Below are 14321 nucleotides of genomic sequence, written 5' to 3' on the forward strand. Positions count from 1 at the left end.
TATTAGTACTGCAACCCCTGATTTCTTCTCTCTGTTGTTTGCCTGAAATATGTTTTTCTATCCCTTGACTTTTAGTCTGTGCATGTCTTTGGGTTTGAGGTGAGTTTCTTGTAAGCAGCATATAGATGAGTCTTGCTTTTTTATCCATTCTATTACTCTGTATCTTTTGATTGGTGCATTCAGTCCATTTACCTTTAGGGTGACTATTGAAAGATATGTACTTATTGCCATTGCAGGCAGGCTTTAGATTCGTGGTTACCAAAGATTCAAAGTTAGCCTCTTTAGTATCTTACTACCTAACTTAGCTCACTTATTGAGCTCTTATGTACACTGTTTGGAGATTCTTTTCTTCTCTCCCTTCTTATTCCTACTCCTCCATTCTTTATTTGTTGGTTGTTTTATTCTGTGCACTTTCGTGTTTCCATTAACTGCTTTTAGTGGGTGTTTGATTTTATTTTTTTGCCTTTAGTTAGTATTTGGTTGGTCTGGTTTCTTTGCTGTGATTTTATATTCTCTGATGGCATCTGTTTAGTTTAAAGAGTACTCCCATCTAGAACAGTCCCTCTAAAATACCCTGTAAAGGTGGTTTGTGGGAAGCAAATTCCCTCAACTTTTGCTTGTCTGGGAATCGTTTAATCCCTCCATCATATTTAAATGATAATCGTGCTGGATACAGTATCCTTGGTTAAAGGCCCTTCTGTTTCATTGCATTAAATATGTCATGCCATTCCTTCTGGCCTGTAAGGCTTCTGTTAAGAAGTCTGATAATAGCCTGATGGGTTGTCCTTTATAGGTGACCTTTTTCTCTCTAGCTGCCTTGAAAACTCTTTCCTTGTCCTTGATCTTTGCCATTGTAATTATTATGTGTCTTGGTGTTGTCCTCCTTGGGTTCTTTCTGTTGGGAGTTCTGTGTATTTCCGTAGTCTGTTCGATTATTTCCTCCCCTAGTTTGGGGAAGTTTTCAGCAATTATTTCTTCAAAGACACTTTCTCTCCCTTTTACTCTCTCTTCTACTTCTGGTACCCCTATAATATGGATATTGTTCCTTTTGGATTGGTCACACAGTTCTCTTAATATTGTTTCTTTCCTGGAGATGCTTTTATCTCTCTCTGTATCATCTTCTATGTGTTCCTGTTCTCTAGTTTCTATTCCATCAATAGCGTCTTGCATCTTATCCATTATGCTTATAAATCCTTCCAGAGTTTGTTTCACTTCTGTAATCTCCTTCCTGGCATCTGTAATCTCCCTCTGGAATTCATCCCTTAGCTCTTGTATATTTCTCTGCATCTCCATCAGCATGTTTATGGTTTTTATTTTGAATTCTTTTTCAGGAAGACTGGTTAGGTCTGTCTCCTTCCCTGGTGTTGTCTCTCTGATCTTTGTATGCCTGTAATTTTGCCTTTTCATGGCATTTGAGATAGTTTGCAGAGCTGGCACGAGTGATGGGTGGAAGAAATTCCCTTTTTTTTGGTTTGTGGCCTTCCTCTCCTGGGAGAATAGCGACCTCTAGTGGCTTGTGTTGGGCAGCTGCACACATAAAAGTCTTCTGATTCTTGCCCAGCTGCTGTGGAGCTTATCTCCACTGTTGCTGTTGGTGTGGCCTGCCTCAGGCTGTTGCTCAGATGTGGTGAAGCCGTGTTGGAAGGGGAACAGCTGGGAGGCTATTCATCTCCGTGAGGGGCCTCCGTGCCCCCTGCTGCCCAGTGGGTTAGAGTGCCCAGAGATCCCCAGATTCCCTGCCGCTGTACTAAGTATCCCGGGCTGTTTCCATCTGGTTTTGGGGTCCCTGTCCCTTTTAGACTTCCAAAAAGCTTTTGCTTTTCTTTGTCCCCAGGGCGCTGGCTGTGGGGACCCACTCACAGGTCTTACTGTCCTGTTACCCTAGTATCCAGCACTCCACACATGCACTGTGTGTCTGCACTCTGGTGTGGTTGGCTAGGACTGTCTATTTAGCAGGCCTGGGCTCCCTCTCCCTCTCTGCTCTGAGTAATCTCCTCCTGCCTGGAGCTGGGGTGTGGGGTGCTCGTATCCCACCTTGCCGGGTCTTGTATCTTACCCCCTTCATGAGGAGCTGGGTTCTCGCAGGTGTGGATGTGGTCCGGATGTTGTCCTGTGTCTTCTGGTATCTCTTTTAAGAAGGGTTGTCTTTGTTGTATTTTCAAAAATATATGTGGTTTTGGGAGATTTCCACTGCTCTACTCACACAACCATCATGGCTCCCTACTACTCTGTTTTATAGGTTTTTGTTTTTTGTTTTTTGTTTTTCTGCAGTTGGGAAATGGACGTACCTTCACCTGGTGGCTTATGTGTGCTTCATTTACATCAATGTCACTTGGGTACACACCATGGATGTGATGATCAACTTCACAGGAGTCAGTGAATTTCTTCTGGGAAGTAAGACCTGAGGATGCAAACCCTACAGGGCATCCTGTTCCTCATGGTCTACCTGGCAGTCCTGTTAGGAAATGGACTCATCATCATCCTCATTACTTGGGATCCTCTGCTTGACACACCCATGTATTCTTGCTGAAGAATCTCTCACTCATAGATCTCTGCTACATTTCTGTCACTGTCCCTAAATTTGCTCTCAACTCCCTGATGAACAGGAACACAATATCTTTCCTTGGGTGTTTTTTTCAGGTGCTGTTCTTTGCAGGTTTTGGTGCTGCTGAATTTGCCATCCTCACACTGATGTCCTATGAAAGCTACATGGCCATCTGCTGCAAGCTACTCTATGAGATCATCATGAAGAAGGGGGCCTGTGGGCGGATGGTGGTGGCTTCATATGTCAGTGTGGTGCTTTATGGAACCATGCATGCTTCAGCTGCATTTACAACAAATTTCAGTTCCAATAAAATCCATCATTTCTTCTGTGATATCCCTCAGTTTATTTTGTTCTCAAATCCCAAATTAAACAAGAAGAAGCTTCAGTGACATTAATAGCTGCAATTGTGACAATAATGTGTTTCACCTCCATTTCATATTCCTATGTCAACATTTTCTCTGCTGGGGTGAAGATCTCCTCCAAGGAGGGAAGGTCCAAAACATGTTCCACATGCATCCCTCACCTGATGGTTGTGTCATTCTTCACTTTCACAGCTGTAATGGCCTACTTGATGCCGCTATCCCCTTTTTAGAACATCCTGGACCTCCTTTTGTCTGTTTCTTATAATGTGTTGTCACAAATCATGAACCCCATCATATACAGCCTGAGAAATAAGGATATGAAGGTAGCTCTGGAAAGAGTTCTGATTAAAGAAGTACAGAAAATACTTTAACTATATTTGAGAGCACTGGGGAAATGAAATATTTCTTAAATTCTAAGAGGTGCATGCTACATATTGGACATCAGTGAGGCAGAGAAGTGTTTTACAATTTATATTGTTGCAAAATAATCACAGGGTGATGATTCATAGTTGAGCTTTGATTTGTGAACCTTACTTGAAACTAGCAGTACAAAAGTGGTTAGAAAAAGGTTTCTGGCACAATATTCAAGACATTGGTGGATCCCATTTACAGGTTAGTCCCAATTTAGTGGGATTATAAGGAGGAGTTATTTGGCTTTTGCTCTTCAGAACCACGAGTCTAAAAAAAATCAGGGTCCTCTGAGTATTGTGAACTATTGAGTAAAGAGCATCTAGTTTGTTCTGAATTGTTCCAGAAAGCTCCATCATCACTTTCATTAGTGCAGCAGAAGAATTCATTGCAAATCCATAAGTGTCCACAGAAAGTGCTGTACAGCCAGACTGCAATGGAGCAAAGTTGAGGAGTGATTTAACCAATGCATTTGCCTATTGTTTTGTTGTGTAGTTGTTGAACCATCTCTGTCTGCAGAAAATAAAAATTGTTAAGAACAGGATGTATTCCCTCACATGTGCATTTCACACATTTTTCCTGTTCCTAGTAGTACCTACAACACAGAAACTCTCACATCTAGTTTCAGTGATTAAAGTCACATTTTCAGCAATCTATGTTTTGTATGGCATTGCAGTGAGGCCATGTCTGCAGCATCCTAGAGGAATTCCCTAACTTGCCCATTCTGTAATTGTTGATAGAGATGAGGTGGCTGCACAAACCAGAAGGGTGAGCTGCTTGTTGAGCCTGAGAGCTGGAGATGCTCAGATGGCCCCACTGCCTGGGCCAGGCCATGGATCATGGTTCAGCTCTCCAGTCCATCTGTACTAGTTACTAAGTGAATAAAGCTACCGTTACGTTGAGAATAACACCTATCTCTCATTATTGCTAATCACTACATTTATTCCTGGTAATACAATGTAGCATATGAAAATACTCAAACATTCTATGTGTATATTGTTTCATGTAAAATGATTAATTTATCTTTCTTTAAGTTGATGTTATCTCTGAAAAAATTGGGCTTTCTCTGCACAGAATATTTATTTATTGATTTATTTTTATATTTTGTGAAGTACATACTATAAAATGCACAAATTCTAGAGTGGAGTTAAATGAATTCAGACATGCGATATACATTCAGGATGCCATACCCCAGATCAAGATGTGAAGTGATAGCAGAATCTTTTTACCTTCACTTAGCTCACCAGTCCCCTCATGACCCTCACCTGTGGCAACCACCAATGTCTTCTCTGTCCAGTGATGGATTGGAATCCATAATCAAGATGAAACTGCAGACCTCTCTGGTTGACTTTGAGAAAAGCATTGGTGACTCCCCTTCAGAATCCCTCTGTGAACATCTCTGCACTGACTTGTTTGACAGTGGAGGTGGGTATATATGTGAAGGAAACAAAGTTACTGTGACAGAGAGGTATCTGCCCTCCATGCTCATTGCAGCCCTATTTACAACAGCAAGACATCGTAACAAGAGAACTTTCCATCAACATATTTATGTTCTAAGAAATTGTAATATATAGCACATGCAATGGAATATGATACTGCTATAAAGAAGGAAATATTGTCATTTGTGACATCATGGATAAACATAGAGGATATTCGGCTCTGTGAAATAAGTCACACAGAAAAAAACAGTATATTCGTTCACTTGCATGTGAAATATAAACAAAAATCAAATGATTCATAGCAACTAGGCATACATTGTGTATGCTAGGGCTGGAAATGGGAGTGTGAGGCTAGAGGAAGGGGTTCAAAGTACCGAATTCCAGGTATAAATTCACTAAATCCTGGAGATCTAATATACAGTGCATGACTACAGTTAATACTTATGCATTGTATTCTTTCAACTTGCTAAAAGAGTAGATTTCAAGCCTTATTACAATAAAAATGCGGTTATGATGTGCAGTGTTAGATGTAGTAGCTCACATGTGGTAATCATTTTGTAATATGTACAGTCATCAAATCATCCCATTTTACACCTTAAGTGTATATGCGTCCATTATATTTGAGTATGGCTGCATAAATATGATCACAAAATATGTTCCTGAATCAATGCGAGTGAATTCAGGAGGGTATGAGTTGGATTTGGCTCCAGAGTGAACTTGTGCAAATGGGAAATTTTCTTAACTTGTACCTGTACCTTTCTTTTGAAAACATATTCTACCTGTACGAGGTAATGTGATTCCACAGTAAGGTGGCATGTGTCACATTCCTGGAATCAAGTAAGCAAACATAATCTTCCACTATTCATATGATAAATTACAATGTCTGTCTTAATGAAAATTATATGAAAATCATGAGTTGTTTATTCCAATATGGTTAAAAAACAGAAACTGTATATTAAAAAAATCAGTGGTTCAATATATGAAAACCATCCTCAATATCTAATTGCATTATCTCAAGTATACTGAAAATAGAAATTTTCTTACAGAAAATAAATTCAAGTTCAACTATATGTAATTTCCAAGGTATATTATTTTTATTAAAATATTACCCAACACATTGAAATCAGAAAAGGATATTAGATATAAAAATTCATTTAATCACTCAAGGAAGGCATAAGTTGTGCCCCTAAAAATAATAGTAACTCTACTGTAGCAGAGGTAGATACAGCTGTTAGCTTGTGTTGCATAAAAGGCTTTATCAGAAGCCAAGTGTTCAGTGAAGTTTCCATGGGGCAGTTCTGAGTTGTTCTCTGCTCTACGGATGGATTGTATCTGTGAGAGTCTTTGCCTTCATGTCACTTAAAATGAGTTTTCATTACTTTCTCCCCTTTCTGAGTCACCCTCTGCCACCAGTACCACCTCAAATATTGCACAAAATTTGACATCACACAGTCTCTTTCCCATGGGCTTAATCAACATGCTGAACTCGTTTAGTTTCCAGGTCACTCCTGGTCTCTGGTCTCTAATCATGTCCCTACTGGCTGGTCCAGGCCTTGGAATGACGTGACGCCTTAGGCCACTCAGTTAATATCTTATTCCAGGAGGCCACTCACTGCTCAGACCTGCCGAGAGACTCCATCCTCTTGTGATTGATAATTGTCCTTTCTGTTTCAAGGTTGGTAACAAATATAATGTTTTTTTCTATCATTTTGTCAGAATGTGAAGCCAGTATAATAACAACAGCTTCAATTTTACACATGAATGTGACGAAGTTGAGGAAAAATAGAGGAACCTTCTCATAAAAAGTCATCACATCAGACTGACACACAACCACCATGTAAGTAAACTCCCCATAGTTTGATGTGCCATTGTCTATAGATATGGAAAAATATTTCTCACATTTTATTCAGTTCTGATCACTGCCAAGTGCTCATTGTCATCATAGAGTATCAATTAGAATTTTGTACATTTGAAGGTTTCAATTTATCTCAACATAGTATTAAACCCCAGTTAATGAAAACAGTTAATTGTGAACCCTAAAGAAAATCTATTCAAAAGCTAGTAAATTATGTGTTATGTGATATCTAATTATGCAGTAATTTGATACATTTTGCATAAATTATGATAAGAAATATCATTTATGATGACACATCTACTTAAAGGCATAAAACCAGAAAGCAAGCTTAGAGCTAAATATTGATAAAAAAGAAATTCAAGCCATATGATTTCTTGAGAACAAAATCAGATCTGTTGATGTACTGAAATCTATTCACTCATGTGTTTTAATTCCACAAATATCTATGACCCAGCTATTTTTTGGCTGGTTCTGTCTGGTTTTTGAAAATACAACAATGAATAAATATTTTGTTATACTTGTGGTCATAGAAAATAAATAAAATCATTAGTATATTAAAAGTGGATGAACATAAAATACAGTGCTTTGGGTTGGGGAAAGTACCTTTAGGGAAACATTTCTATTATAAATGTCTTCCCTTCACTCCCAGGGTCAGCTGCATTATTCACAATAGGCAGGATACTGACACAACCTAAATGTCCTTTCATGACGAAAGGTTAAAAAAGATGTGTTACATACATACAATGAAAAAATTGTCCTTGAAAAACAACAAAATCTTCAGTTTTATTTTGATAAACATGACAATCACAATGTACCAATTCATCAATATTTTAAACAAATATGCATGTGTATACACACACCATCAAATGAAATGGCAGTAAAGTATATGATTTACCTTTTGCCACCATCAAATTGCACAGTACCCATACCTTTTACCTTAACATTTAATGTGTGCTGGAAGTACTTTAAAAGGTAACATATTTTTTGTTCATTTCACTCTACATATTCCAAAGCCAGCACAGAGTTCACCCAGGAGTTGGGCAAATCCTAGTCCCGCTATTGTTTAATTGCATGGAGTCATTGTATTTGTGTTCTCCTAGAATAAAATCCTTGATACACTGTAAGGAATAAATGAAATAATCCAGTCTCCTTACGTTTGATCTGACTTAACGCTCCAAAGCCCCCAATGAGGACCTGCCTCTATTTACTCCTTTTTTTTTTTTTTGGCAGATGAGGATCCTTAAAGTGGAGAAGTGAGTGCAAGGTTCCATTTCTTTGTCAGGTTACTGGCAGAGGCAATATCCCCAATGCCAGGACTTCTGTGTGACTTAAAATCACTGTGTGACACAATAGATCACAAACCCACTATGTGGGATAAACCTGTCCATAAGCCAGCATTTTCATTTTATGCAAGTGTAACAAATTTTGCACTTTGTTACTGACCTTTTACTATATGCACATAATATCTGTTCATTTTATCCTTCAACAAATGTTTATCACATTATGTTCCCTATATTATAGTAATATAACATGGAGCTTCAGACCTATGAAAGAATACATGTAGTTTATTCATCACCTCCAGTTGGGGGGTATATATTTTTGTCTCATTTACCATTACAGTATGAAACTGAGTAGCCCTCCATAGAAACTCCTAATATATGCAGTTTCATTTACGAATATAATAATATTTGAAACATTAACTATGGACACTTCAACCTTCTATTAATATATGAATATACTCAGAGAACACAGATAGTTCTGGCAAAGCATCAAGGAACATAAAGCAAGTTTTAAGTTTACAGCTTTAAAAAGAAATAGTACCGTGCAATGTAATGGAGAGGTGCTGCCTGATTACAGCAGATTCCCAGTGATTCACGTTTTATATTGCAATAATATTGCAAGAAACACATTTCCTTCATAAAAACATGCAATTTGCTGTCATTTTAAAAACAGCCAAATTGCATTGCACAAAAATGTTAATATACATTTTAGGATGAATTAGCCTTTCCTATGTGTAATTCACTCCAAAGGCAATTTTATAGGTTTTTGTTCGTTGTTTTTTTGTGCAGTTGGGACATGGAGGCACCTTTGCCTGGTGGCTTATGTGTGCTTCATTTACATCAGAGACATTTGGGAACACACCATGGATGTGATGATCAACTACACAGGAGTCAGTGAATTTCTACTGGGCTTGTCTGAAGACCCGAGGATGCAAACCCTACAGGGCATCCTGTTCCTCATGGTCTACCTGGCAGCCCTGTTAGGAAATGGACTCATCATCATGCTTATTACTTGGGATCCTCAGCTTGACACACCCATGTACTTCTTGCTGAAGAACCTTTCACTCATAGATCTCTGCTACATTTCTGTCACTGTCCCTAAATTTGCTCTCAACTCCCTGATGAACAGGAACACAATATCCTTCCTTGGGTGTTTTTTTCAGGTGCTGTTCTTTGCAGGTTTTGGTGCTGCTGAATTTGCCATCCTCACAGTGATGTCCTATGACCGCTTTGTGGCCATTTGCCACCCACTACACTATGAGACCATCATGAACAAGGGTGCCTGTGAGCGCATGGTGGTGGCTTCATATGTCAGTGCATTGGTTTATGGAGCCATGCACGCTTCAGCAACATTTTCAACAAATTTCAGTTCCAATAAAATCCACCATTTCTTCTGTGATATCCCTCAGATTATGGTGATCTCAGACCCCGAAATGAACATAGATGAAGCTTCAATGACATTAATAGGTGTAATTATGGCAATAATGTGTTTCACCTCCATTTCATATTCCTATGTCAACATCTTCTCTGCTGTCCTGAAGATCTCCTCTAAGAAGGGAAGGTCCAAAACCCTGTCCACATGCATCCCTCATCTGGTGGTTGTGTCCTTGTTTATTTTCACAGCTGCCTTGGCCTACTTGAAGCCGCCCTCCCCTTCTCAGACCATCCTGGACCTCCTTTTGTCTGTTTCTTATACTGTGTTGTCTCCAATCATGAACCCCATCATATACAGCCTGAGAAATAAGGATATGAAGGCAGCTCTGGAAAGAGTTCTGATTAAAGAAGTACAGAAAATATTTTAACTACATTTGAGAGTGTTGGGGAAATAATACATTTCTTAAATTCTAACAGAGGTGCATGCTTCATATTGGACATCAGTGAGGCAGAGAATTGTTTTAAAATTTATGTTGTTGCACAGTCATCACAGGATGATGATTCATAGTTGATCCTTGATTGATGAACTTTGATTGAAACTTGCAGTGTGAAAAAGTTGGGATAATGTTTCTGCAACAATATTCTAGGGACTTTGTTGTATCTCATTTTCAAGTTAGTCCCAATGTAGTGGGATAAGGAGGAGGGTGAGTTACTTGGCTTTAGCTTTTACGAAGCAGGAGTCTATAGAAATCAGGGTCCTCTAAATATTCATGAACTCTTGAGCAAAGGGCATCTAGTTCAGTTCTGAATTGTTCCCGGAAGTCTCCATAAACAAATTCATTAGGGAAGCAGAACGATTCATGACAAAACCACAAGTGTCCAGATAAAGTGCTGCAGAAACATACTGCAATTGTGGAATGTTTAGGAATGACTTAACCAATGCACCTGCCTATTGTTTTGTTTTGTAGTTGATGATCCATCTTTGTCCATTTGAAATCATGTAAAATAAATACTGTTAAGAACAGGGTCCATTCTTTGACATGTATTTCACACATTTTCCCAGTTCCTAGTAGTACCTACAACAACATAGATACTCTCACAACTAGCCTCAGTAATTAAAGCCACATTTATAGCAATCTATGTTTTGTACACCATTGCAGTGAGGCCATGTCTGCAGCATCCTACAGGAATTCCCAACTCGTCTATTATGTAGTTGTTGATAGAGATCAGGTGGCTGCACAAACTGCAAGGGTGAACACTGGTTGAGCCTGGGAGCTGGAGATGCTCAGACGGCCCCACTGCCTTGGGCCAGGCCTTGCGTCATTGTTCAGCTCTCCTGTCCTTCTGCACTGCTTACTAAATGAGTGAAGCTACCACTATGTGGAGAATAACACCTGCCTATAATTTTTCCTAAATCACTACATTTATTCCTGTTTATACAAAGTAGGATGTGAAAATACAACATTTTATACATACATTGTTTTGTGTAAAATGATTAATTTACCTTCCTTTAAATTGAGTTTAGCTCTGATCAACTTCTCTGGACAGACATTTATTTGTTTGTTTTTCTTTTCTGTGTGTGGTGCAGTACATACAATAAAACGTAGAATCTTGAGTAGATTTCAAGGAATTCTGACATATATATAGTCATGTCACCATCAGCTATATCAGGATGTCAAACAATCTCACTACTTTTCTTCCTTCCCATAGTTAAGCAATCCCTTAACCACCCTCCCTTTTGGTAATGACCAGTGTCTTTTCTATGAACACAATGGACAAATATTTATAATCAAAACTATAATACATAACTCTCTGGTTGACATTGACAAGTATATTGGTGACCCTCCTTCAAAAGCCTCCTAGAAACAACCAAACACAGACCTATTTGACAGGTTAGGTGTGTATGTAACTGAAAGAAATGGCATCACTTTACCAAAGAGGTATCTGCCCTCTGTGCTCATTGCAGCACTATTTATAACAGGAAACGTTCAAACAACAAAAGTGTCCATCAACATGTGAATAGACTAATAAGTTGTTATATGTATATATATATATATATATATATATATATATATATATATATATATATATATATATATATATATATATATATATATATGTGTGTGTGTGTGTGTGTGTGTGTGTGTGTGTGTGTGTGTGTGTGTAATATATATTATGTACACACACATATATATATATGTACATATGTTCACATATGCATACAGGGGTGGTAGTATAGCATGGAGAATATTGTCTATGGTTCTGCAACATCTTTATGTGTTGATAGGTAATAACTCCATTCATGGGGTGAAGATATTATTATATGTGGAACTGTGTATATTTGAAACCAATATAAGATTGTATGTCAACAATAATTCAATTATAAAGTAAAAAGGAAAGAATATATATAGCCATAAAATCTCAGCATGTATAAATAAATATTTTTGTGAAATGAGTAACAGAAAAAATATAGTCACTGGAAGTACATTCTTGCTTCTCAGGGCTGGAAATAGGGGTGGAAGGTAAGTGAAGGTGGTCAAAGGTACCATCTTATAGTTATAAGAAGACTAAATTCTGAGTAGAGCTAATATACAACATGTAAATACAGTTAATAATTATGCATTGTATTCTTGAAACTTGCCTAAAGAGCAGATCTTAAATCTTCTCATTGCAATAAAAATGTAGTCATTATGTGAAGTGGTGGATGTGCCAATCATTTTGTAACATGTACACACATCAAATCATCCCATTTTATACCTTAAATGTACGTATCAATTATATTTGAACAAGGCTGGATAAAAATGATCATAAAATATGTTACTGAAATAAAGAGAGTGAATCCAGGAATGTGCTGGCCTGTGTTTGATTTGTTTCCACAGCAAACTTGTGCAATTTGGCAAGTTTCTTAATATGCCCATTAAACCTCTGGTGAAAAGAGATTCTACTTCCATGAGTTACTGTGATTCCACAGTAAGGTGGTATGTGTCACATTCCCAGAATAAAATAAGCAAACATAATTTTTTAGTATTTATTTGGTAAATTAAAATGTCTATCATAATAAAAATTATGTGAACATCATGAGGTGTTGATTCCAACATGGTTAACTAATTGGAAACTATATCTTATAGGATCAACAGGAAAACATAAGATAACCATGCATGATTTCTAAATGCATTACATCTCCTTTAATATATTAAAAATGGAAATTTCCTTAAGGAAGATATATTCAAGCCCAAATATACTCCAAGGTATATTATTTTTATTAAACCATTACCTGAGACACACTGAAATTAGAAATGTTTATTACACATGAAACTTCAATTAATAAAACAAAGAAGGTATAAATCTGTCCTATCAAATGCAAGTATCCCCACAGTAGTAGAGGTAGATCTAGTCATTAGATTTCCTGCATAAAAACAGTTTTTAAATGACATGTGTTAGATGAAGTTGTTACCAGTGAAGATGCTGCTTTCCCAGAATCGTGTCTTGGAGGCTATGAAGAATGAAGTCAGCAGACAAGAGTATGGAGCAACCGGCAAAGTTTTTAATGAAAAGTGAAAAGGAAAGAGTAAAACTCCCACTGACCAGGAGGGCTCCAAGAGGAGATGCCATGAGAGCTGCATTGTCTGGGGTTTATCAGCACAAAAAGCATGCGAGTGGCTGGGAGTTATTGCTGGGACCTGTTGCTATGGACAAGCTCAGATGAAAGGGAAGAGAAAAAAACCCTTTTTCTCTGGCTGATTTTCCCAGATGTCCAGGGTGAGGCTTCTTGTTTACTGTGAAGCCTTGTCTGTAACTTTGCCTTACCAGAGCCTTGAGCTTTGTCTGCCTAAGTCCCACCTGCCTCAACCCCACCTCAGAAGAGGTACCCCTCATTGTCACTAGGCAGAAGGGAAAAGACCACTTAGGCTGCTTCCTAATGACAATGGGTGCCTCTTGGAGAACAGCAGTCTGGGTTCAGTCTCTGAGTGGCCTATCTAGTGACCCCTGGTAAATGTGGGATGACTGTCATGGGGGGTTCCATTTGCATCACCATCTGGAGCTTGATGGACTCTAAAAAAGAGGTGACAGATTTAATTAGAAGACTAAGGAGACATGGTCCAAATATGAGAGCAAATAATATCACTCCAGGGAGGGGAATGAAGGGTGCCAACTGGGGCCACACCCACCCATGGTGGATTTGACAATCTGGCCCAGCCAGGAGTCTTGCATTTCCCTTTCTGTGAGCTCATTAAAGAGATGGATGTGCTGCTTGATCCTCTCTAAATTCTCTTCTACCAGTCCTGAGGTGATAACATAAAAACATCAGGTCTCACTGGGCACAGCACAGGTGCCCCTGGCCTCAGTGGTGAGCATATCCAAGGCTTTCCTCATAAAAGAATCACCTGAGCTGAGGAGTCTGAGGCTTTTTCCTGGGTTTCTATGGCTCCTACTATCACTTTCCAGGTGCCCTACATCACTAGGGAGATGTTTCTAATGCTCCTTTCAAGCTCAGGAATCCCTATAAACCAAAACAGGCCATGGAATATTAAGTATCCTACACCATTCATCTCTAATATTGCACTATTTGTGGAGGGTCCACTGAAATCAGGGGTCTTGGGCACCTAGCTCCTAGGTTGGTGCCATAGTGACACATCCAGGAAGGGACCTGGGTCAGGTATAGTTGCAATTATTGTGTACCACCGTATACATCCCCTCAGCAGGGCCAAGCACACATTTGTTCCACAGAGAAAAATGGTCCAGTCCCAGCCAGTGAGACTCCAGGCAACCATGCTTGTAGCTGAGAGTATTTGTGTGAGGTTGGGAGACTACTATAGTTGGCCTAAATAGAGGAAACCTGTGGCCCTCAGATGTCAAAACTAGTGGGTTTTAAGCCCATGAAATAATCATGATCACACAAGGGAGAGAAGTCGGTGAGGGATTCATTATGAGTATGAGGAATCTGACAGTGAAGGCTTCCAAATTGAGTTGAAAGACATGAAAATGAGGGTAAGTTTGGGAGTTGTCACAGGAGATGTTGACTACTGTCTTTGTTTTAGCTACAATGCCAAGAGTCTC

At 38.7% G+C, this 14321-nt stretch overlaps 1 pseudogene; it reads left to right on the forward strand.

The window, feature by feature from the left end:
* LOC140846067 (olfactory receptor 6F1-like) overlaps positions 1-7853 on the forward strand; it is a 69590-nt pseudogene extending 61737 nt beyond the window's left edge.
* The last annotated feature ends 6468 nt before the right edge of the window (positions 7854-14321 follow it).

This window comes from Manis javanica, chromosome 14 (genome assembly GCF_040802235.1).
Source record: "Manis javanica isolate MJ-LG chromosome 14, MJ_LKY, whole genome shotgun sequence".
Taxonomy (NCBI): domain Eukaryota; kingdom Metazoa; phylum Chordata; class Mammalia; order Pholidota; family Manidae; genus Manis; species Manis javanica.